The sequence below is a fragment of the Symphalangus syndactylus genome, chromosome 17 (genome assembly GCF_028878055.3).
Source record: "Symphalangus syndactylus isolate Jambi chromosome 17, NHGRI_mSymSyn1-v2.1_pri, whole genome shotgun sequence".
Taxonomy (NCBI): domain Eukaryota; kingdom Metazoa; phylum Chordata; class Mammalia; order Primates; family Hylobatidae; genus Symphalangus; species Symphalangus syndactylus.
Window position 1 is genome coordinate 90925801 of NC_072439.2, and position 24713 is coordinate 90950513.

The following is a 24713-nucleotide window of genomic DNA, read 5'->3' on the forward strand; positions in this document are numbered from 1 at the left end:
CACGCTGCTGATAAAGACATACCCCAAACTGGGAATAAAAAAAGGTTTAATTGAACTGACAGTTCCACATGGCTTGGGAGGCCTCAGAATTATGGCGGGAGGGGAAAGGCTCTTCTTATATGGCCGCAGCAGGAGAAAATGAAGAAGAAGGAAAAGCGGAAACCCCTGTTAAACTCATCAAATCTCGTGAGGCTTATTCACTACCACGAGACTGGCATAGGAAAGACCGGCTCCCATGATTCAATTACCTCCCTCTGGTTCCCTCCCACAACACATGTGAATTCTGGGAGATATCATTCAAGTTGATATTTTGGTGGGGACACAGCCAAACCATGTCAGTAAATTTGTATTTTAGTATGAGGACATGACAAATAAATAGCTAATGTAAGGAAGAAAGAGCTCTGGGAACATGGGGAAAATGCACTCAACCTAATCTGTGTGTCAGATAATCAGAGAAAACTTTCAGAAGAAACACTTGAGCCAATATTTAATATTGGGGAGGAGTTAGCCAAAGAAGGAGAACCAAAGGGGAAGAACATTCCAAAGAGATAGCTAAAAAGTGTAATGCCTCTGGGAATTGAAATTATTCTGTAAATCTCAGTGGATAGAACCAAAATGGGTAGTAGCTCTTCTTATAAAATGTCTCTTGGGATCATTCCTGGAAGCTCAGTGACGTGGGGGCGGTGAGGTGTGTCAACTGTTTCACAGATGTTGACAAATACCAAGAGACTTGGTGAGGTCTACAGGGGAGAATGCTGAATTGGGTAAGTTCCTGTCATGGTCTTCGAGGCATCTGCCTTTACTAAACATTTTCGATCTAAGCCAGAGAAACAACAGTCTGCCTCTAAGACTGAATGTGAGGTCTTCCCATTGAATTGTGAACTCCTTGAGGGAAAATGTTGATTTTGTTGTCCTTTAAGCACCTGGCATTAGGACTGGCATATAGTAGGGTTTGAAATCTTTTCAAGATACAGAAAAAAGCACAAGTTCATCAAGTGATTGGTTTTCCTTACGCTATGCATACTACATAAAAAACTTATTTTTGCATATTCTTTTCATGGATACAGGAAGTGATTAATTTATTAAGTTCATTAGCTTTTAAAACTGTTGATTTTTTCAATAATAATATTACACATTGTAAAATGTATATTTAAATATTACAAAAATGTTCATTTTCAGGAACTCTCTCTTCTACACCAGACCCTCGGTTCTTCAGCCTTCTTTCCATGGGCGATAGTCAGCAGTTTCTTGTGTATTTTAAAATAAATAGTCTATAAATATAAAATAATAAAAAGGTCTGTATTAGTCCATTTTCACATTGCTGATAAAGATATATCTGAGATTGGGCAATTTACAAAAGAAAAAGGTTTATTGGACTTACAGTTCCACGTGGCTGGGAAGTCCTCACAATCATGGCAGAAGGTGAAAGGCACATCTCACATGGTGGCAGACAAGAGAAGAACTTGTGCAGGGAAACTCCTGTTTTTAAAACCATCAGACCTAATGAGACTCATTCACTATCACGAGAACAGCACAGGAAAGACCTGCCCCCATAATTCAATCACCTCCCACTGGGTTCCTCCCATGACACATGGGAATTGTGGGAGTTACAATTCAAGATGAGATTTGGGTGGGGACATAGTAAAACCATATCAAGGTCTCTCTGTGTATATATGCTTATACACTTTTAAAAGTATATATCTACACACATATTTATTATGTATTATTTTACCTAATGAAAGCACATGTGAGAAACTGTCCTGCCTCATGCTATAATATCTACCAGTGATATAACTTGGAGATTAATATAATCATCTATAGATCAATCTCAGTGTTTTTTAATAGTGCAGTATATTACCTCTTAAGCTTGATCTATTTAGCCAGTCCCTCATTGATATATATCTGTTTTTACTGTTGCTACTATAAAGTGCTGCTACAAATATCCTTGCTTACAGGACTTTGCACAAATGTGTAATTGTTCCTGTAATGCATTAATGGATTTCTGGAAGTGGAATTTTTAGGTCAAAGTCATGTAAATTTTAACTGATGAGTATTGTCAAATTGCTTTCCAAACAGGTGCTACCAATGAATACTTTCACAAAGTATGAGGGTAATCTTTTCCACACACCCACACCAACATCAAGTATTACAAAACATTTTTACATTGCCAGTGAGATAGTAAAGAAAAGTCTCCTATTTGGGGTTTGAATTGCATCAACTAGAATTTGAAGAACGGTATGTGTTTTTATCCTTGGATTAGAAAGCTATTTTATTTATGTTTCTGTGAACTGCCTATTTATGACTATAGCCCATATTTTTTTTCTATTGGGATGTTTAATTTTTTTCTTATTGATTTGTAAGAGCTATTTGTGTATTAGAGAACTGAATTCCTTTTCTGTCCTATATGTTGCAAATAAATTTTTCCCAGTTTGTCATATCTCTTTTAACATTATTATGCTATTTTTCATGACCTTTAGTTTTGGGGTATTGATATGGTTTGGTTGTGTCCCCACCAAAATATCAACTTGAACTCTATCTCCCAGAATTCCCACATGTTGTGGGAGGGACCCATGGGGAGGTAATTGAATCATGGGGGCTGGTCTTCCAGTGCTATTCTTGTGAAAGTGAATAAGTCTCATGAGATTTGATGAGTTTATCAGGGGGTTCTGCTTTTGCTTCTTGCTCATTTTCTCTTGCTGCCATCATGTAAGAAGTGCCTTTCACTTCCTGCCATGATTCTGAGGCCTCCCCAGCCGTGTGAAACTGTAAGTCCGATTAAACCTCTTTTTGTTCCCTGTTTGTGGTATGTCTTTATCAGCAGTGTGAAACAAACTAATATAGGTATCAAATTTCTCATTCTTTCAAGTCTTCTAAATTTATGTCTTTTTGAGAAAATCTTTCTCCATACTATAATCATAAAATAAATTTCCAAGTTTTTGTCTAGTAATTTTATTTTACTTTTAACAACGGACTTATATTTCATCTAAAATTTGCCTTGAATAAAGAAGAAGGTATGCAATAAACTTTAACTTTTATCCAGATGGCAGGCTAGGTTTCTCGATATCATATATTCAATATTTTATTTTTATTATTTTATAATGTAGTACTTTTCTCTGTGCATTTCTGTACCTGGATTTTCTATTCCATTCCATTTGTGTTTCTTAAAGCTCAAAATGGTTTTAATTATTATAACCTTATATTATGTATCAATATCTGGTTGAGTTACTCCCCACTTATTAATCATGTTTTTTAGAATTTGCATATTTATTTATGCATATTTATTTTCTAATCAGCTTGCCTAATTTTTGAAAGTCTTATTTTTATTAAGGTTTTCAAATATTAAGTCAGCTTTTCATTCCTAAGATAAACACATTTGGTTGTGACATATTATTCTTTTTATGCATTGCTGGATTTAGTTTGCTAATATTTTATGGATAATTTTTGTGCCTGTGTTCATGAGGGATATTAGTCTGTTATTTTCATTTTTTAAAATGTTTTTGCTAGGTTTTCATATTTTGGCTATGCTGCCATCATAAAACAAGTTGGAAAATGTTCCCTCCTCTTTTATTTTCTGAAAGATTTTTTATATGAGTGGAGTTATCTTTTCATTGACTGTTCGATAGAGTTAATAAGGGAAATCTTCTTGGGCCTCATCATTTCTTGGTGGGAAATTCTTATAGTAAAGTTAATTTGTTTTATAAATATTCTGTTTATCATAATTTTTTCTCCTCGGGAGGCCCTCCCATCACAGGTCCTGAGGCCTAGGGGGACTAATTTTTTTATTTCATATTAATTTTGATAAATTATACTTTTAAAGGAGTTTGTTGTTTATTTAAGTTGTTGCAGCTGAAGGCATAAAGTTGTTAATAATATTTCCTTATAATCCCTTTAATATCCATCAGGTATTTAGTGATATCTTCTTTCTTTCCTGATATTGGTGATTTTGTCTGTTCTCTCATTGCTATAAAGAAATATTTAAGACCAGGTGATTTATAAAGAAAATAAGTTTAATTGGCTTATAGTTCTGCAGGTTATACAGGAAGCATAATGGCTTCCACTTCTGTGGAGGCCTTAGGAAATTTCCAACCATGGTAGAAAACAAAGTGAGGGGTGAGGCGTCTTGCATAGTGGGAGCAGGAGCAAGAGGGAGAGGGGAAGATGCTATATACTTTTAAGTGACCAGATCTCACTATTGTGAGGACAATACAAAGAGGATGGTACCCATTCCTGCTAAATCTGCCCCCATAATCCAATCACCTCCTATTATGCCCCACTTCTAACACTGGGGATTTAGTCCTCCTAGGCCTCAGGACCTGTGATGGGAGGGCCTCCCAAGGAGGTCTCTAAAATGCCTGTGAGTTGTCTTCCCCACTGTCCTGGCTATGAGCACTTGCTCCTTTTTATTTATGCAAACTTCTGCAGCCTACCTGAATTCTTTCCCTGAAAATTGGCTTTTTTTTTTTTCCTACCATATGGCCAGGCTTCAAATTTTCTGACTTTTATGCTGTTTCCTCTTTAAATATGAGTCCAACTTTAATTCATTTCTTTGCTCATATGTATGAGTATAGGTTCTTAGAAGCAGCCAGGCCACATCTTGAATGCGTTGATGCTTAGAAATTTCTTCCACTAGATAATCCTAAATCATCACTCTCAAGTTGAAAGTTCCACAGATACCTAGGGCAGAGGCACAGTGCAGCCAAGTTCTTTGCTAAGGCTTAACAAAAGTGACCTTTGCTCCAGTTCCAAGTAAGTTTCTCATTTACATTTGAGACTTAATTAGCCTGGCTTTCACTGTCCATATCACTATCAGCATTTTGGTGATAACCATTCAGCCAGTCTCTAGAAAGTTCCAAACTTTTCCTCATCCTCCTGTCTTCTTCTGAACCCTCTAAACTCATTCAACCTCTGCCTGTTACCCAGTTTCAAAGTTGCTTCCATATTTTTAGTTATCTTTATAGTAATGCCCTATTCCTGGTACCAATTTTCTGTATTATTCTATTCTCTCATTGCTATAAAGAAATATCTACGACTGGGTAATTTATTAAAAAAAGAGGTTTGCCATGTGCAATGGCTCACGCCTGTAATCCCAGCACTTTGGGAGGCCAAGGTGGGTGGATCACTTGAGGTCAGGAGTTCGAGACCAGCCTAGCCAACATGGTGAAACCCCGTTTCTACTAAAAATACAAAAATTAGCCAGACATGGTGGTGCATGCCTGTAATCCCAGCTACTCAGGAGGCTGAGACAGGAGAATTGACTGAAACTGGGAGGCAGAGATTGCAGTGAGCTGAGATCGAGCCACTGCACTCCAGCCTGGGTGACAGAGATGAGACTCCATCTCAAAAAAAGAAGAAGGAAAAAAAAGAGATTTAATTGGCTCAGAGTTCTGCAGACTATACAGAAACTTCTGTTTCTGGAGGGCCTCAGGAAGCTTCCAATCATGGCAGAAGGAAAAAGGGAACAAGGCATCTCACATGGTAGGGGCAGGAGCAAGAGAGAAAGTGGGGAGATGCTACACACTTTTAAATGACCACATCTTACAAGAACTCAGTATCATGAGGAGAGTACCAAGAGGATGGCATTAAACCATTCCTGAGAAATATGCCCCCATGATCCAATCGTCTTGCATTAGGCCCCACCTCCAACACTGGGGATTACAATTCAAGATGAGAATTGGTGGGGACACAGATCCAAACCATGTCAGTGATATGTGTCTTCCCTCTTTTTTCTTTTCTGTTGATGATCATACCCATTCTGTTGGTTTTTAACAAGATTATGCTTTTCACTTGGTTCATTTTTACTATTGTTTTGCTAATTACTAATTAGTTGATCTCTATATCTCTATCTCTGCTCTCTTTTTTTTTTTTTTTTGAGGCAGAATTTCACTCTTGTTGCCCAAGCTGGAGTGCAATGGTATGATCTTGGCTCACTGCAACCTCCACCTCCCAAGTTCAAGCTATTCTCTTGCCTCAGCCTCCCAAGTAGCTGAGATTACAAGCATGTGCCACCATTCCCAGCTTATTTTTTGTATTTTTAGTAGAGACAGGGTGTCTCCATGTTGGTCAGGCTGGTCTTGAACTCTCGACCTCAGGTGATACGCCTGCCTTGGCCTCTCAAAGTGCTGGGATTATGGATGTGAGCCACTGCGCCCGGTCCATTTATACTCTTATCTTTATTATTTCCTTTATTCTTCTTTGGGTTTACTTTTTCTTTTTTTAACTGCTTAAAGTGCAACCCAAGATTATTGATTTTAAACTTTCCTAATATGAACATCTACAGTTATAAATTTCCTTTTAAGTACTACTTTTGATGCATCCCAAAGATTTTGATATGTTGTGCTTCTATTATCATTTAGAGATATTTTTAAATTTTTCTTGTGATTTTCCTCTTGACCCATGATACATTGTAAGTTGTACTGGATAATTTCCAAATACTTCAGGTTTTTATAGATATCTTAATTCTACTTAATTCTAATTTAGAGAGCATACTGTCTTTAATTTCATTCCTTACTGATACTTTCAGATTTGTTTTATGAAGTGCATTATGATATATCTTTGTGAATCTGTCATGTACACTTGAATTTTATTTGTAGTTTTTTACAAATATCAATTGGGATACTGTGTTGATAATGCTGTTTAGATTATATATATTTTTACTGATTTTTTGTGTAGCTTTTTAATAGTTACTGAGAGGAGTGCAAAAATCTATCACTGTGGAATTTTCTAGTTTTCTTTTTAATTTTGTTAACTTTTGCCTCACATATTTTGAGTCTATTGTTAGGTGCATACACACGTGTGATTGGTGTCTTTCTGGTGAATTCAGCCTTTTTTTCATTATGAAGTATTCTTCTTTATTTCTGGCAAAATTCTGTTATAAAGTTTATTTTAAAATCTTATTATAACCACTGTGTCATTTTTATACTTACCGTTTGCATCGTGATATGATTTGGCCGTGTCCTCACCCAAATCTCATCTTGAACTGTAGCTCCCATAATCCCCATGTGTTGTGGGAAGGACCTGATGGGAGGTAATAGAATCATGGGGGTAGATTTTTCCCATGTTGTTCTCATGATAGTGAATAAATCTCAATATATCTGATGGTTTTATAAGGGGCAGTTCCTCTGCACATGCTCTCTTGCTTGCCACCACGTAAGACGTCCCTTTACTCCTCCTTCACCTTCCACTATGATTGTAAGGCCTCCCCAGCCACTTAGAACCGTTGAGTCCATTAAACTTTTTTCTTTATAAAGTACCTAGTCTTGGGTATTTCTTCATAGCAGTATAAAAAGGGAGTAATACACATAGTATTTTTTTATCCATTTACTTTCTACTTATTTATGTCTTTGTATTTAAAGTGTGTTTGTTGTAGAAATCACAGTTGGCTCATGCTTTTAATCCATGACCTGTGAGATAATGTGATAACTTGTGCTTTGATAAATCATAAGTATTTCAAAGAAATTTAGATAAAATAGTCTTTTATATTTACTTAGATGTTAACATGTATGATATTCTTCATTTCTTCCGTAAGATTCGTTTCCCTTTAACGTCGTTTTTCCTATACATGAAAAATTACATTTTAGCACTCCTTGTAGTATAATCTAGTGGTGATACATTCTCTTAGTTTTTCTTTCTGAAAATACTTTTATTTAGTCTTAATTCTTGAGGAATATTTTCTCTAGTTATAGAATTTGGCTTGACATTGTTACTTCTTTCTTCTTTCAGCACTTTCAAGATGTTGTCCCACTATTGCTTGGCTTCCATCCCTGATGAGAGGTCCACAATGATTTGAACTGCTGTTCCCCTTTATATTCTTTGGCTGCTTTCACATTTTATCTTTATCTTTAGTTTTTAGAAATTTGACATTAATGTGCTACATGTGCTTCTTTTTTATTTATCTTGTTTGAGATTATCTAAGCTTCTCACATCTGTAAATTTATCTTTCAACAAGTTTCAGAGGTTTGGGGCTATTACTATTTATTTCATTTTTTCTTTCTATTTGTTTTCCTGGTACTTAAATTACATGTATGTTAGACTTTCTGACACTGTCCCACAAGTCTCTGAAGCTCTATTTTTTCCCATTCTTTTCTGTGACTTATCTTCAAATTGGATGATTTTCTTTTATCTATCTTCATGTTCACTGAAATTTTTCTTTGTCATTTAATTCTGCTATTAAATCTATCCAGTATTTTTATTTCAAATATTATACCTTTTTGTTTTAAAATATCCATGTAGTTCTTTAATATAGGTTTTATTTTCTTAAGAAATTTTATATTTTTATTGTTATGAGCATAGTTTCTTTTACCTAAGTTAGCATAATTACAATAATTGCTTTAAAGTTCTTTCTGATAATTTCAACCTCTTGGTCATCTCAGGATTGCTTCTGTTGACTGTCCCTTTTCTTGAGAGTGGTTCATCTTTTCTTGGTTTTTTTTTTTTTTTTTTTTTTGGTATATAAAATACTGTGGGATTTATTCCTCCTTGAAATTGTGGAGACTACTTACTCTCCAAAGTCTTCAGGTAGTTTTTTTGTTTGTTTTTTTTTTGGCAAAGTGGGGAGTGGAAGAATGGGTTTTATTCACTTATCAATTGTGTCTGCAGAATTTCAAGTTATTATATTCAGGAAAAGCAGTCTGCTGGGAATCTATGCCTAGTTACTGAATTTTATCAAACGTTTTTGCTGCATCTTTGAAGACGATTATATATTTACTTTTCTCCTTAGGTTTAATAAAAAATGCTCACACATTTCTTATTATTGAAACATTTTGGCAGGTTCAAGGTATGAATACTACCTGGAATTAGTATATAATTATTAATATGCTATTGAATATTAATTGCAAGTATTAATAGGTTTTTGCATTAATATTCAGAAGTTTAATTGACATACAGTTTTTTTTTTAATTGGGCTATCCTTGTAAGTTTGGTTTCAATGTTAGATAATTTTCTTAAAAACTACTTTCTCTTTATTCTCTATTGACTTTATTAGATAAACAAATGGCTTTGTTACTTAGAATGTTTGGTGTGTTTCACCTATGAAAATGCCTGAACCTGGTGCTTTTAAAGGAAGATAAACACTACAACTTTCTCAATTTTCTCTATAGCACTGGCATGTTTAAATTTTTTTTCTTTCTTTTATGATAAGTTTCAGTCATTTATGTCTTATTAGAAGATCACTTAGTTTTGTTCAGGTTTGTAGATACTCAATTGAGAAAGCCTAAAAGAGGTAATTAAAGTAATAATAAAAGTTTATTTTGCAGATAATTACTTTCTTCCTTGTGTGAGGATTCTATTAGCTAATGGTTGGTTGATAGATTTTAAAGTACCACTTCTTTTGCGTTTACTTGTTCATAATATAATTCTTTTTTTCTCATTCATTATTTTCTACATTTATCTGCATTATGTATTAATTCTATATTTGTATATATATCTTGCATTTTATAACTTCACTTGAAATTTTAATTCATTTATGGTTATTTTTGTTAGATATATAAGCTTTCTGACTATTAAGTTTTCGTTAGTGTGGCTTTTTCAGATACCTAATAGTTTTTATTATTATATTTCATATATCCTAATATTATTGTTTGTTCATTTCCTCTTTGACCTCATAATAGATTGAAGTAACTTTAAAGTTGAATTTTTATGCTTTTAAATTTTGTTATTAACTTATAGTTTTTTTTTTTTTTTTTTTTTTTTTATTATACTTTAGGGTTTTAGGGTACATGTGCACAATGTGCAGGTTTGTTACATATGTATCCATGTGCCATGTTGATTTCCTGCACCCATTAATTCGTCATTTAGCATTAGGTGTATCTCCTAATGCTGTCCCTCCCCCCTCCCCCCACCCCACAACAGTCCCCGGAGCGTGATGTTCCCCTTCCTGTGTCCATGAGTTCTCATTGTTCAATTCCCACCTATGAGTGAGAACATGCGGTGTTTGGTTTTTTGTCCTTGCGATAGTTTACTGAGAATGATGTTTTCCAGTTTCATCCATGTCCCTACAAAGGACACGAACTCATCATTTTTTATGGCTGCATAGTATTCCATGGTGTATATGTGCCACATTTTCTTAATCCAGTCTATCGTTGTTGGACATTTGGGTTGGTTCCAACTCTTTGCTATTGTGAATAGTGCCGCAATAAACATACGTGTGCATGTGTCTTTATAGCAGCATGATTTATAGTCCTTTGGGTATATACCCAGTAATGGGATGGCTGGGTCAAATGGTATTTCTAGTTCGAGATCCCTGAGGAATCGCCACACTGACTTCCACAATGGTTGAACTAGTTTACAGTCCCACCAACAGTGTAAAAGTGTTCCTATTTCTCCACATCCTCTCCAGCACCTGTTGTTTCCTGATTTTTTAATGATGGCCATTCTAACTGGTGTGAGATGGTATCTCACTGTGGTTTTGATTTGCATTTCTCTGATGGCCAGTGATGAGGAGCATTTCTTCATGTGTTTTTTGGCTGCATAAATGTCTTCTTTTGAGAAGTGTCTGTTCATGTCCTCTGCCCACTTTTTGATGGGGTTGTTTGTTTTTTTCTTGTAAATTTGTTTGAGTTCATTGTAGATTCTGGATATTAGCCCTTTGTCAGATGAGTAGGTTGCAAAAATTTTCTCCCATTGTGTAGGTTGCCTGTTCATTCTGATGATAGTTTCTTTTGCTGTGCAGAAGCTCTTTAGTTTAATGAGATCCCATTTGTCGATTTTGGCTTTTGTTGCCATTGCTTTTGGTGTTTTAGACATGAAGTCCTTGCCCACGCCTATGTCCTGAATGGTATTGCCTAGGTTTTCTTGTAGGATTTTAATGGTTTTAGGTCTAACATATAAGTCTTTAATCCATCTTGAATTAATTTTTGTATAAGGTGTAAGGAAGGGATCCAGTTGCAGCTTTCTACATATGGCTAGCCAGTTTTCCCAGCACCATTTATTAAATAGGGAATCCTTTCCCCATTTCTTGTTTTTGTCAGGTTTGTCAAAGATCAGATAGTTGTAGCTATGCGGCATCATTTCTGAGGGCTCTGTTCTGTTCCATTGATCTATGTCTCTGTTGTGGTACCAGTACCATGCTGTTTTGGTTACTGTAGCCTTGTAGTATAGTTTAAAGTCAGGTAGCGTGATGCCTCCAGCTTTGTTCTTTTGGCTTAGGATTGACTTGGCGATGCGGGCTCTTTTTTGGTTCCATATGAACTTTAAAGTAGTTTTTTCCAATTCTGTGAAGAAAGTCATTGGTAGCTTGATGGGGATGGCATTGAATCTATAAATTACCTTGGGCAGTATGGCCATTTTCACGATATTGATTCTTCCAACCCATGAGCATGGAATGTTCTTCCATTTGTTTGTATCCTCTTTTATTTCATTGAGCAGTGGTTTGTAGTTCTCCTTGAAGAGGTCCTTCACATCCCTGGTAAGTTGGATTCCTAGGTATTTTATTCTCTTTGAAGCAATTGTGAATGGGAGTTCACTCATGATTTGGCTCTCTGTTTGTCTGTTATTGGTGTACAAGAATGCTTGTGATTTTTGTACATTAATTTTGTATCCTGATACTTTGCTGAAGTTGCTAATCAGCTTAAGGAGATTTTGGGCTGAGACAATGGGGTTTTCTAGATATACAATCATGTCATCTGCAAACAGGGACAATTTGACTTCCTCTTTTCCTAATTGAATACCCTTTATTTCCTTCTCCTGCCTGATTGCTCTGGCCAGAACTTCCAGCACTATGTTGAATAGGAGTGGTGAGAGAGGGCATCCCTGTCTTGTGCCAGTTTTCAGAGGGAATGCTTCCAGTTTTTGCCCATTCAGTATGATATTGGCTGTGGGTTTGTTGTAGATAGCTCTTATTATTTTGAGATACGTCCCATCAATACCTAATTTATTGAGAGTTTTTAGCATGAAGGGTTGTTGAATTTTGTCAAAGGCCTTTTCTGCATCTATTGAGATAATCATGTGGTTTTTGTCTTTGGTTCTGTTTATATGCTGGATTACATTTATTGATTTGCGTATGTTGAACCAGCCTTGCATCCCAGGGATGAAGCCCACTTGATCATGGTGGATAAGCTTTTTGATGTGCTGCTGGATTCGGTTTGCCAGTATTTTATTGAGGATTTTTGCATCAATGTTCATCAAGGATATTGGTCTGAAATTCTCTTTTTTGGTTATGTCTCTGCCAGGTTTTGGTATCAGGACGATGCTGGCTTCGTAAAATGTGTTAGGGAGGATTCCCTCTTTTTCTATCGATTGGAATAGTTTCAGAAGGAATGGTACCAGTTCCTCCTTGTACCTCTGGTAGAATTCAGCTGTGAATCCATCAGGTCCTGGACTCTTTTTCGTTGGTAAGCTATTGATTATTGCCACAATTTCAGAACCTGTTATTGGTCTATTCAGAGATTCAACTTCTTCCTGGTTTAGTCTTGGGAGGGTGTATTTGTCGAGGAATTTATCCATTTCTTCCAGATTTTCTAGTTTATTTGCATAGAGGTGTTTGTAGTATTCTCTGATGGTAGATTGTATTTCTGTGGGATTGGTGGTGATATCCCCTTTTTCGTTTTTTATTGCATCTATTTGATTCTTCTCTCTTTTCTTCTTTATTAGTCTTGCTAGCGGTCCATCAATTTTGTTGATCTTTTCAAAAAACCAGCTCCTAGATTCATTAATTTTTTGAAGGGTTTTTTGTGTCTCTATTTCCTTCAGTTCTGCTCTGATTTTAGTTATTTCTAGCCTTCTGCTAGCTTTTGAATGTGTTTGCTCTTGCTTTTCTAGTTCTTTTAATTGTGATGTTAGGGTGTCAATTTTGGATCTTTCCTGCTTTCTCTTGTGGGCATTTAGTGCTATAAATTTCCCTCTACACACTGCTTTGAACGTGTCCCAGAGATTCTGGTATGTTGTGTCTTTGTTCTCGTTGGTTTCAAAGAACATCTTTATTTCTGCCTTCATTTCATTATGTACCCAATAGTCATTCAGGAGCAGGTTGTTCAGTTTCCATGTAGTTGAGCGGTTTTGACTGAGTTTCTTAATCCTGAGTTCTAGTTTGATTGCACTGTGGTCTGAGAGACAGTTTGTTATAATCTCTGTTCTTTTACATTTGCTGAGAAGAGCTTTACTTCCAACTATGTGGTCAATTTTGGAATAGGTGTGGTGTGGTGCTGAAAAAAATGTATATTCTGTTGATTTGGGGTGGAGAGTTCTGTAGATGTCTATTAGGTCCACTTTATGTAGAGCTGAGTTCAATTCCTGGATATCCTTGTTAACTTTCTGTCTCGTTGATCTGTCTAATGCTGACAGTGGGGTGTTAAAATCTCCCATTATTATTGTGTGGGAGTTTAAGTCCCTTTGTAGGTCACTGAGGACTTGCTTTATGAATCTGGGTGCTCCTGTGTTGGGTGCATATATATTTAGGATAGTTAGCTCTTCTTGTTGAATTGATCCCTTTACCATTATGTAATGGCCTTCTTTGTCTCTTTTGATCTTTGTTGGTTTAAAGTCTATTTTATCAGAGACTAGGATTGCAACCCCTGCCTTTTTTTGTTTTCCAGTTGCTTGATAGATCTTCCTCCATCCCTTTATTTTGAGTCTATGTGTGTCTCTGCACGTGAGATGGGTTTCCTGAATACAGCACACTGATGGGTCCTGACTCCTTATCCAGTTTGCCAGTCTGTGTCTTTTGATTGGAGCATTTAGCCCATTTACATTTAACGTGAATATTGTTATGTGTGAATCTGATCCTGTCATTATGATGTTAGTTGGTTATTTTGCTCGTTAGTTGCTATAGTTTCTTCCTAGCCTCGGTGGTCTTTACAATTTGGCATGTTTTTGCAGGGGCTGGTACCGGTTGTTCCTTTCCATGTTTAGTGCTTCCTTCAGGAGCTCTTTTAGGGCAGGCCTGGTGGTGACAAAATCACTCAGCGTTTGCTTGTCTGTAAAGTATTTTATTTCTCCTTCACTTATGAAGCTTAGTTTGGCGGGATAGGAAATTCTGGGTTGAAAATTCTTTTCTTTAAGAATGTTGAATATCGGCCCCCACTCTCTTCTGGCTTGTAGAGTTTCTGCTGAGAGATCCGCTGTTAGTCTGATGGGCTTCCCTTTGTGGGTAACCCGACCTTTCTCTCTGGCTGCCCTTAACATTTTTTCCTTCATTTCCACTTTGGTGAATCTGACAATTATGTGTCTTGGAGTTGCCCTTCTCGAGGAGTATCTTTGTGGCGTTCTCTGTATTTCCTGAATCTGAATGCTGGCCTGCCTTGCTAGATTGGGGAAGTTCTCCTGGATAATATCTTGCAGAGTGTTTTCCAACTTGGTTCCATTCTCCCCATCATTTTCAGGTACACCAATCAGACGTAGGTTTGGTCTTTTCACATAGTCCCAAATTTCTTGGAGGCTTTGTTCATTTCTTTTTATTCTTTTTTCTCTAAACTTCCCTTCTCTCTTCATTTCATTCATTTCATCTTCTATCAGCGATACCCTTTCTTCCAGTTGATCGCATCTGCTACTGAGGCTTCTGCATTCTTCGCGTAGTTCTCGAAACTTGGCTTTCAGCTCCATCATCTCCTTTAAGCCCTTCTCTCCATTGGTTATTCTAGTTATCCATTCTTCTAATTTTTTTTCAAAGTTTTTAACTTCTTTGCTATTGTTTTGAATTTCCTCTCGTAGCTCAGAGTAGTTTGATCGTCTGAAGCCTTCTTCTCTCAACTCATCAAAGTCATCCTCCATCCAGCTTTGTTCCGTTGCTGGTGAGGAACTGCGTTCCTTTGGAGGAGGAGAGGTGCTCTGTTTTTTAGAGTTTCCAGTTTTTTTGGTCTGTTTTTTCCCCATCTTTGTGGTTTTGTCTACTTTTTGTCTTCGATGATGGTGATGTACAGATGGGTTTTTGGTGTGGATGTCCTTTCTGTTTGTTAATTTTCCTTCTACCAGACAAGACCCTCAGCTGCAGGTCTGTTGGAGTTTATTAGAGGTCCACTCTAGACCCTGTTTGGCTGGGTGTCAGCACCGGTGGCTGCAGAACAGTGGATTTTCGTGAGACCACAAATTCAGCTGTCTGATAGTTCCTCTGAAAGTTTTGTCTCAGAGGAGTACCCAGTTGAATGAGGTGTCAGTCTGTCCCACTGGGGGGGTGCCTCCCAGTTAGGCTGCTCAGGGGTGAGGGACCCACTTTAGGAGGCAGTCTGTCCGTTCTCAGATCACCAGCTGCGTGCTGGGAGAACCACTACTCTCTTCAAAGCTGTCAGTCAGACAGGGACATTTAAGGCTGTGGAGGTTCTCGCTGACTTTTTGGTTGTCTGTGCCCTGCCCCCAGAGGTGGAGCCTACAGAGGCAGGCAGGCCTCCTTGAGCTGTGGTGGGCTCCACCCAGTTCGAGCTTCCTGGCTGCTTTGTTTACCTAAGCAAGCCTGGGCAATGGCGGGCGCCCCTCCCCCAGCCTCGCTGCCGCCTTGCAGCGTGATCTCAGACTGCTGTGCTAGCAATCAGCAAGACTCTGTGGGCATAGGACCCTCCGAGCCAGGTGCGGGACACAATCTCCTAGTGTGCCGTTTTCCAGGCCCGTTGGAAAAGCGCAGTATTAGGACGGGACTGACCCGATATTCCAGGTGCCGTCTGTTTCCCCTTTCTTTGACTAGGAAAGGGAACTCCCTGACCCCTTGCGCTTCCCGAGTGAGGCAATGCCTCGCCCTGCTTCGGCTCGCGCACAGTGCGCTTCACCGACTGTCCTGAACCCACTGTTAGGCACTCCCTAGTGAGATGAAACCGGTACCTCAAGCAGAAATGCAGAAATCACCCGTCTTCTGTGTCGCTGGGGCTGGGAGCTGGAGACCAGAGCTGTTCCTATTCGGCCATCTTGGCTCCACCCTCCTAACTTATAGTTTTATTACATTGTGTTCAGCGAATTTCTTCTCTTACTATTTCTACTCTCTGGGAATTACTAAATATGTTTACCTTTAAATCGCCAATTTTTTTATCAATTTCTTAAATACTTAAATGTGCTCTCTCTGCTTTCTACTTTCTCTCTCCTCGGAATTAGCATATCACTATTATACTGCTTTCTCTCTTTTTGGAATTAGTATATCATACGTACAGAGTTCTACATATAGTGTAAATAAGTGGTAGTGAGATTAGTATATCATATATATAGAGTTCTACATATAGAGTTTCATAAGTGGTACTGAGATCTATCATTATGTTATTTAGGGATACTCTATCTTTGTCTATTTAGTAATAAATGTTACATATATTGCTACATTTAGTTATATACATGTAATGTTTATATATATGGCTACTTGATTTGTCATAGATTGAGATAGGATAAATTTTTTTATTACTGTGGTGGATTTATTTTACTCTTGTGACTTTACATGAATGTTGATATTGTATTTTTTATTGTAGAAATATTCATAGATGTTGAATCTTTACTTTAGATGCAATATTTTTCATTATAGAGTTTAATTACTTTAATAACTTTCCTGATGAATATTGCAACCCTTACATTCTTTTTCTTTGAATTTTCTTGGTATATCTTTGTCTATTTTACTTTAAGCATTTTGAGTCTCTGTTTTTGATGTGCACTTGCATATATCATATGATTGAATTTTACTTTGTGCTCCAATCTTGGGGTCTTTTTCTTTTAATGGGTAAGATTAACCTATTTACATATATTAATACGACAGTTATGGCCTTAATTATAACATTTTGATTTTTGTATTATTATATTTTAAAACTATATTACCATGTTGTCTATATTTTCCTTGCTTTTCATTGAGTGCATTTTCTTCTAACAGAGTAATCATAGGTTTCTGTTTCTACTAGTGATTGTAAGTGTAACTTAATAGTCTTAGTCTTATCTTTTTTGAATATTATCCATTGACTCCCTGATATAAACAGGGAGTCTCCCTGATGTAAACGTCCCATTTACAAGAACATCCCAATTCCTTCATCTTATTTTTCTACTTCTACATCATTCTTTCAAGTTGCTTATAATGATCATTATTAGTTACTTTAATGGTTATTTATTTAGAAAATATGCTTCCGGTTTATGTGCCATCTTAGTGTTCATTAAACCTCCACTCTAAAAGGTGAAAAATTTTCCTATTTGTATCATTCTCTTAAAATCTCACCCTTATTCTCCCTTCTTTCATTAGTTTTACCAAAGAAACTCTAATTTTTCATGGAATAGTATTATATTTCCCATGAGACACGCAATTGTGACCACTGGGGGCTGATGTAATTCCAGCCTTCCTAATTAACCTGTGCAGCTTATCCAGATTTGCATCCTGTGGTTAGAGTGGGGAAGTCTGTGCCAACAGCTGGCATCTGTTAAGTGTTAAAGGGCTTTCTCTGGGCACCCTGGGCTAGGAACATCCCATGATGAAGTGATGGTTGTTTATGTACTGCTCAGGGTTTTTTAACAAACATCCATATTAGAGTACTGGCAGAGGAATCCCGGGTTCTAGTCCCAGTTTTACAACTGTTACTTTATTCGTTCATCCATTAAAAGGTGACATTAATCATCATTCTGCTTCATTAACTGTCTTATTGTTAGGTTCTAATGACATAACTTGAAAGCACTTTGTAAAATGCCTCATAGATTTCAGGTGTTAACAAGTTCTGATTTTTTTTTTTTTTTTTTTTTTTTACCCCACCCCCTCCCCCAGATTAAAGCTTTTGTTAACATGGAACTAAGTAGACTAATTTGATTGTTATCTTTACTTCTAACTTACTTGGCCCTTCTCGGGCATTAAGTCACCATTATAAGGTCAAAGGTAAGGCAGCAGCAGGCAGAGAAAAGAGTAGGAGGCAAGGAAAAATCAGCTGCTAAATAATGGCAAGCTGACTCCAAAGCAGAGCCTGGACAGAGTCTGAGCAAATTCCCTCGTTTAAAAAAAAAAAAAAAAAGCGATGATTTAATCTTAGTACCCACTCGCTGTAGGTGGTAATGTCGTTGCTGTTTTCAAGTGTCTTTACCTCCCTTGGGCTTTTTGACCTTCAACACCCAGGAAAAGGCAGAGCTGATTGAATACATCTTACAGGTGAGAAACGCGAGACTTAAAGGTGTTCAGGGATTCATGCATCATCAGCTATTGATCATGGGCCTTAAAATCTGTTCTTCTGACTCTCTGTCCAGTGTTTTTTTCTTTGGCTATATAATATTTTATCCTCCTCTCTCTCCTTTACTTGCCTCTCTTCCCCTCTTCGCTTCCCTCCCTCTTCCTCTCTCTCTCTCTCTCTTTCCTTACCTACAGTTGTTCTGTTTTTTTGTCCTTTCTCTTCTCCCTTCCTCTCCATGTGCTCCTCTCTGTTACTGTAACTTCTGCTTAAGAGGCCAAGAAGAGCACTATCAGAACTTAGCAGACCAGTGCCAGCATATCCATATACTGGTACTTAATAAAACAGACTTTTGTTTTATGCAGTTTGCCTTTGGCTTAATATGAAGGAAAGGGGTGATGGCAAGAGACAACTAAAGGCTGTGGATGATTTGTGTGAAATGAAGGCAGATTCTCTTTGGATTAGAGCATTCATCAGAGACAGAACCAGGAAATAGTAAAAGGCCTGCTTCATCCTCCAGGGTAACTAGTCGCTAGTACATATCTTTTGTTATTGTTGCTTTTCTGAAATGGGAGCCCTAAATCTTACCTTTATCATAACTGGATTTACTCCAAGATTTTAATTAAAAACCAATTTCCATAATCCTATTGTGTTTATAACCTCCTAGAAAAGTAGAAGAAGTGGGGAAGATTATGGTTCCATGACAATTAACCACAGGTTTAAAGCTATGACTAATCTTAACCACACCATTTTCCTGCTATTTGAATTTGGACAATTTACATTAATTTGGGGGGGGGTCTCAATTTTCAATCTGTAAAATGTCAATAATATAAATCCTTGCGAGGCCTAACTCATAGGGTCGTTTTAGATTTAAATGATGGATTTGACAGTGCTTTCTCATTTTTAAAGTGCTAAAATAAAGTTTTCATTTAAAGAGTTTTAAAAATCTATATTTACTTGTCAGCTCTCCCATTTTTTTATTTTCTAAACAAATTTATTCTCAAAGCAAAATGTGTGGATATTTCATGTTTTAATTAAAAACTGGAGACTATTTTTAGTTTTATTTACGTATTGGAAAACAATACATTGTGATTTGACAGGTACATCTCAGTAAATCCCAGTTTTTGATATTACTTATCATTTCTACTTGTATTTTCTTTTCTTTTTTTTTATTATACTTTAAGTTCTGGGATACATGTGCAGAACGTGCAGGTTTGTTACATAGGTATACATGTACCATGGTGGTTTGCTGCACCCATCAACCCATCATCTACATTAGGTATTTCTCTTAATGCTATCCCTCCTCAGGCCCCTTACCCCCCAACAGGCCCCAGTGTGTGATGTTCCCCTCCCTGTGTCCATATGTTTTCAGATTCAACTCCCACTTATGAGTGAGAACATGTGGTGTTTGGTTTTCTATTCCTGTGTTAGTTTGCTGAGAATGATGGTTTCCAGCTTCATCCAGGTCCCTGCAAAGGACATAAACTCTTTCTTTTTTATGGCTGCATGGTATTCCATGGTGTATGTGTGCCACATTTTCTTTAACCAGTCTATCATTGATGGGCATTTGGGTTGGTTCTAAGTCTTTGCTATTGTAAATGGTGCTGCAATAAACACACCTGTGCATGTGTCTTTATAGTCAAATGATTGATAATCCTTTGGGTATATATGCAGTAATGGGATTTCTGGGTCAAATGCTATTTCTAGTTCTAGATCCTTGAGGAATTGCCACACTGTCTTCCACAATGGTTGAACTAATTTACACTCTCACCGGCAGTGTAAAAGCGTTCCTATTTCTCCACATCCTTTCCAGCATCTGTTGTTTCCTGACTTTTTAATGATCACAATTCTAACTGGCATGAGATGGTATCTCATTGTAGTTTTGATCTGCATTTCTCTAATGACCAATGATAATGAGCTTTTTTTCATATGTTTGCTGGCTGCATAAATGTCTTCTTTTGAAAAGTGTCTGTTTATATCCTTCACCCACTTTTTGATGGGTTTGTTTTTTTCTTGTGAATTTGTTTAAGGTCTTTGTAGATTCTGGATATTAGCCCTTTGTCAGATGGATACATTGCAAAAATTTTCTCCCATTGTGTAGGTTTAGTGTTCACTCTGTTGATAGCTTCTTTTGCTGTGCAGAAGCTCTTTAGTTTAATTAGATCCCATTTGTCAATTTTGGCTTTGTTGCCATTGCTTTTGGTGTTTTAGTCATGAAGTCTTTGCCCATGCCTATGTCCTGAATGGTATTGCCTAGGTTTTCTTTTAGGGTTTTTATGGTTTTAGGTCTTATGTTTCATTCTTTAATCCATCTTGAGTTAATTTTTGTATAAAGTGTAAGGAAGGGGTCCAGTTTCAGTCTTCTGCATATGGCTAGCCATTTTTCCCAACACCACTTATTAAATAGGGAATCCTTTCCCCATTGCTTGTTTTTGTTAGGTTTGTCAAAGATTAGATGGCTGTAGATGTGTGGTGTTATTTCTGAGGCCTCTGTGTTGTTCCATTGGTCTATATCTTTGTTTTGATACCAGTACCATGCTGTTTTGGTTAATGTAGCCTTGTAGTATAGTTTGAAGTCAGGTAGCATGATGCCTCCAGCATTGTTCTTTTTGCTTAGGATTGTCTTGGCTATATGGGCTCATTTTTGGTTCCATATGAAACTTAATGTATTTTTTTCTAATTTTCTGAAGAAAGTCAATGGTAGCTTGATGAGGATAGCATTGAATCCATAAATTACTTTGGGCAATACAGCCATTTTCACAACATTGATTCTTCCTATCCATAAGCGTGGAATGTTTTTCCATTTGTTTGTGTCCTCTCTTATTTCCTTGAGCAGTGGTTTGTAGTTCTCCTTGAAGAAGTCCTTCACATCCTTTGTAAGTTGTATTCCTAGGTATTTTATTCTCTTTTGTAGCAATTGTGAATCAGAGTTTGCTCATGATTTGGCTCTCTGTATGTCTGTTATTGGTGTATAGGAATGCTTGTAATTTTTGTACATTGATTTTGTATCCTGAGACTTTGCTGAAGTTGCTTATCAGCTTAAGGAGTTTTTGGGCTGAGACGATGGGGTTTTCTAAATATATAATCATGTAATTTGCAAACAGAGATAATTTGACTTCCTCTCTTCCTATTTGAATACACTTTATTTATTTCTCTTGCCTGATTGCCATGGCCAGAACTTCTAATACTTGGTTGAATAGGAGTGGTGAGAGAGGGCATCCTTGTCTTGTGCTGGGTTTCAAGGGGAACGCTTCCAGCTTTTGCCCATTCAGTGTGATATTGGCTGTGGGTTTCTCATAAATAGCTCTTATTATTTTGAGATATGTTCCATCAATACCTAGTTTATTGAGTGTTTTTAGCATGAAGCGGTATTGAATTTTATCGAAGGCCTTTTCTGCATCTATTGAGATAATCATGTGGTTTTTGTCACTGGTTGTGTTTATATAATGGATTACGTTTGATTTGCATATGTTGAACCAGACTTGCATGCCAGGGATGAAGCCAACTTGATCATGGTGGATAATCTTTTTGATGTGCTGCTTGATTTGGTTTGCCAGTATTTTACTAAGGATTTTCACATCGATGTTCATCAGGGGTATTGGCCTGAAATTTTCTTTTTTTGTTGTGTCTCTGCCAGGTTTTGGTATCAGGATGATGCTGGTCTCATAAAATGAGTTAGAGAGAAGTCCCTATTATTCTATTGTTTGGAATGGTTTCAGAAGGAATGGTACCAGCTCCTCTTTGTACCTCTGGTAGAATTTGGCTGTGAAGCCATCTGGTCCTGGGCTTTTTTTGGTCGGTAGGTTATTAATTACTGCCTCAATTTCAGAACTTGTTACTGGTCTATTCAGGAATTTAATTTCTTCCTGGTTTAGTCTTGGGAGGGTGTATGTGTCTAATAATTTATCCATTTCTTCTAGATTTTCTAGTTTATTTGCTCAGACGTGTTTATAGTATTCTCTGATGGTAATTTGTATTTCTGTGGGATCAGTGGTGATCTCCCTTTTATCATTTTTTATTTATTTATATATCATTCTTCATTAGTCTGGCTAGTGGTCTATTATGTTAATCTTTTCAAAAAAACCAGCTCCTGGATTCATTGATGTTTTAAAGGGTTTTTCGTGTCTCTATCTCCTTCAGTTCTGCTCGTAGTTATTTCTTGTCTTCTGCTAGCTTTTGAATTTGTTTGCTCTTGCTTCTCTAGGTCTTTTAATTGTGATGTTAGCGTGTCGATTTTAGATCTTTCTTGCTTTCTGCTGTGGGCATTTAGTGCTATAAATTTCCTTCTACATACTGCTTTAGCTGTGTCCCAGAGATTTTGGTATGTTGTGGCTTCGTTGTCATTGGTTTTAAAGAACTCATTTATTTCTGCCTTAATTTCGTTATCTACCCAGTAGTCATTCAGGAGCAGATTGTTCAGTTTCCATGTAGTTGTGCAGTTTTGAGTGAGTTTATTAATCCCGAGTTCTGATTTGATTGCACTGTGGTCTGAGAGACTGTTATGATTTCCACTCTTTTGCGTTTGCTGAGGACTGTTGTATTTCCAACTATGTGGTCGATTTTAGAATAAATGCTAAGTGGTGCTGAGAAGAATGTATATTCTCTTGATTTGGGGTGGAGAGTTCTGTAGACGTCTATTAGGTCTGCTTGGTCCAGAGCTGAGTTCAAGTCCTGAATATCCTCATTAATTTTCTGTCTCGTTGATCTGTCTAATATTGACAGTGGGGCATTAAAGTCTCCCACTATTATTGTGTGGGAGTCTAAGTCTCTTTGTAGGTCTCTAAGAACTTGCTTTATGAATCTGGGTGCTCCTGTATTGGGTGCATGTATATTTAGGATAGTTAGCTCTTCTTGTTGCATTGATCCCTTTACCATTATGTAATGTCTTTCTTTGTCTTTTTTGATCTTTGTTGGTTTAAAGTCTGTTTTATCAGAGACTAGGATTGCAACCCTGCTTCCTTTGCTTTCCATTTGCTTGGTAAATATTCCTCCATCCCTTTATTTTGAGCCTATGTGTGTCTTTGCAAGTGAGATGGGTCTCCTGAATACAGCATATTGATGGGTCTTGATTCTTTATCTAATTTGCCAGTCTGTGACTTTTAATTGGGGCATTTAGACTGTTTACATTTAAGGTTAATATTGTTATGTGTGAATTTGATCCTGTCATTATAGTGCTATCTGGTTATTTTTCCCATTAGTTGATGCGGTTTCTTCATAGTGTCAATGGTCTTTACATTTTGGTTTGTTTTTGCCGTGGCTGTTACCAGTTTTTCCTTTCCATATTTAGTGCTTCCTTCAGGAGCTCTTGTAAGGCAGTTCTGGTGGTGACAAAATCTCTCAGCATTTGCTTGCCTGTAAATGATTTAATTTTTCCTTTACTTGTGAAGCTTAGTTTGGCTGGATATGAAATTCTGGGTTGAAAATTCTTTTCTTTAAGAATGTTGAATGTTGGTCCCCATTCTCTTCTGGCTTGTAGGGTCTCTGCAGAGAGATCCACTGTTAGTCTGACAGGCTTCCCTTTGTGGGTAACCTGACCTTTCTCTCTGGCTGCCCTTAACATTTTTTCCTTCATTTCAACCTTGGTGAATCTGACGATTATGTGTCTTGAGGTTGCTCTTCTCAAGGAGTATCTTTGTGGTGTTCTCTGTATTTCCTGAATTTGACTGTTGGTCTGTCTTGCTAGGTTGGGGAAGTTCTCTAGGATAATATCCTGAAGTATGTTTTCCAACTTAGTTTCAATATTCCTGTCACTTTCAGGTACACCAATCAAACGTAGACTTGGTCTTTTCACATAGTCCCATATTTCTTGGAAGCTTTGTTCATTTATTTTAATCCTTTTTTCTCTAATCTTGTCTTCACACTTTATTTCATTAACTTGATCTTCAATATCTATTATCCTGTCTTCTGCGTGATCGATTCGGCTATTGATACTTGTATATGCTTCACAAGGTTCTCGTGCTGTGTTTCTCAGCCCCATCAGGTCATTTATATTCTATAAACTGGTTATTCTAGTTAGCAGTTCCCATAGCCTTTTATCAAGGTTCTTAGCTTCTTTGCATTGGGTTAGAACATGCTCCTTTAGCTCGGAGGAGTTTGTTATTTCCCACCTTCTGAAGCCTACTTCTGTCAATTAGTCAAACTCATTCTCAGTCCAGTTTTGTTCTCTCGCTGGTGAGGAGTTGTGATCCTTTGGAGGAGAAGAGGCATTCTGGGTTTTGGAATTTTCAGCCTTTTTGCGCTGGTTTTTCCTCATCTTCATGGATTTATTTACCTTTGGTCTTTGCTGTTGGTGACCTTCAGATGGAGTTTTTGCCTGGTCATCCATTATTTTTTTTTTTTCGATACTGATGTTATTCTTTTCTGTTTGTTAGTTTTCCTTCTAAGTCAGGCCTCTCTTCTGCAGGTCTCCTGGAGTTTGCTGGGGGTCCACTCCAGACCCTGTTTGCCTGTGTATCACCAGCAGAGGGTGCAGAACAGCTAAGATTGATGCCTCCTCCTTCCTCTGGAAGCTTCGTCCCAGAGGGGCACCCACCAGATGCTAGCCAGAGCTCTTGTGTTTGAGGTGTCTGTTGTCCCCTGCTGGGAGGTGTCTTCCCATCAGGAGGCATGGGGGTAAGGGACCCACTTGAGCAGGCAGTCTGTCCCTTGGCAGAGCTCAAGTGCTGTGCTGGGAGATATGCTGCCCTCTTC

The 24713-nt window shown here is 37.4% G+C and overlaps 1 protein-coding gene across 1 annotated transcript in view; it reads left to right on the forward strand.

The window, feature by feature from the left end:
- TPRG1 (tumor protein p63 regulated 1) overlaps positions 1–24713 on the forward strand; it is a 136988-nt gene that overhangs the window by 48691 nt on the left and 63584 nt on the right. The window lies entirely within an intron of this gene.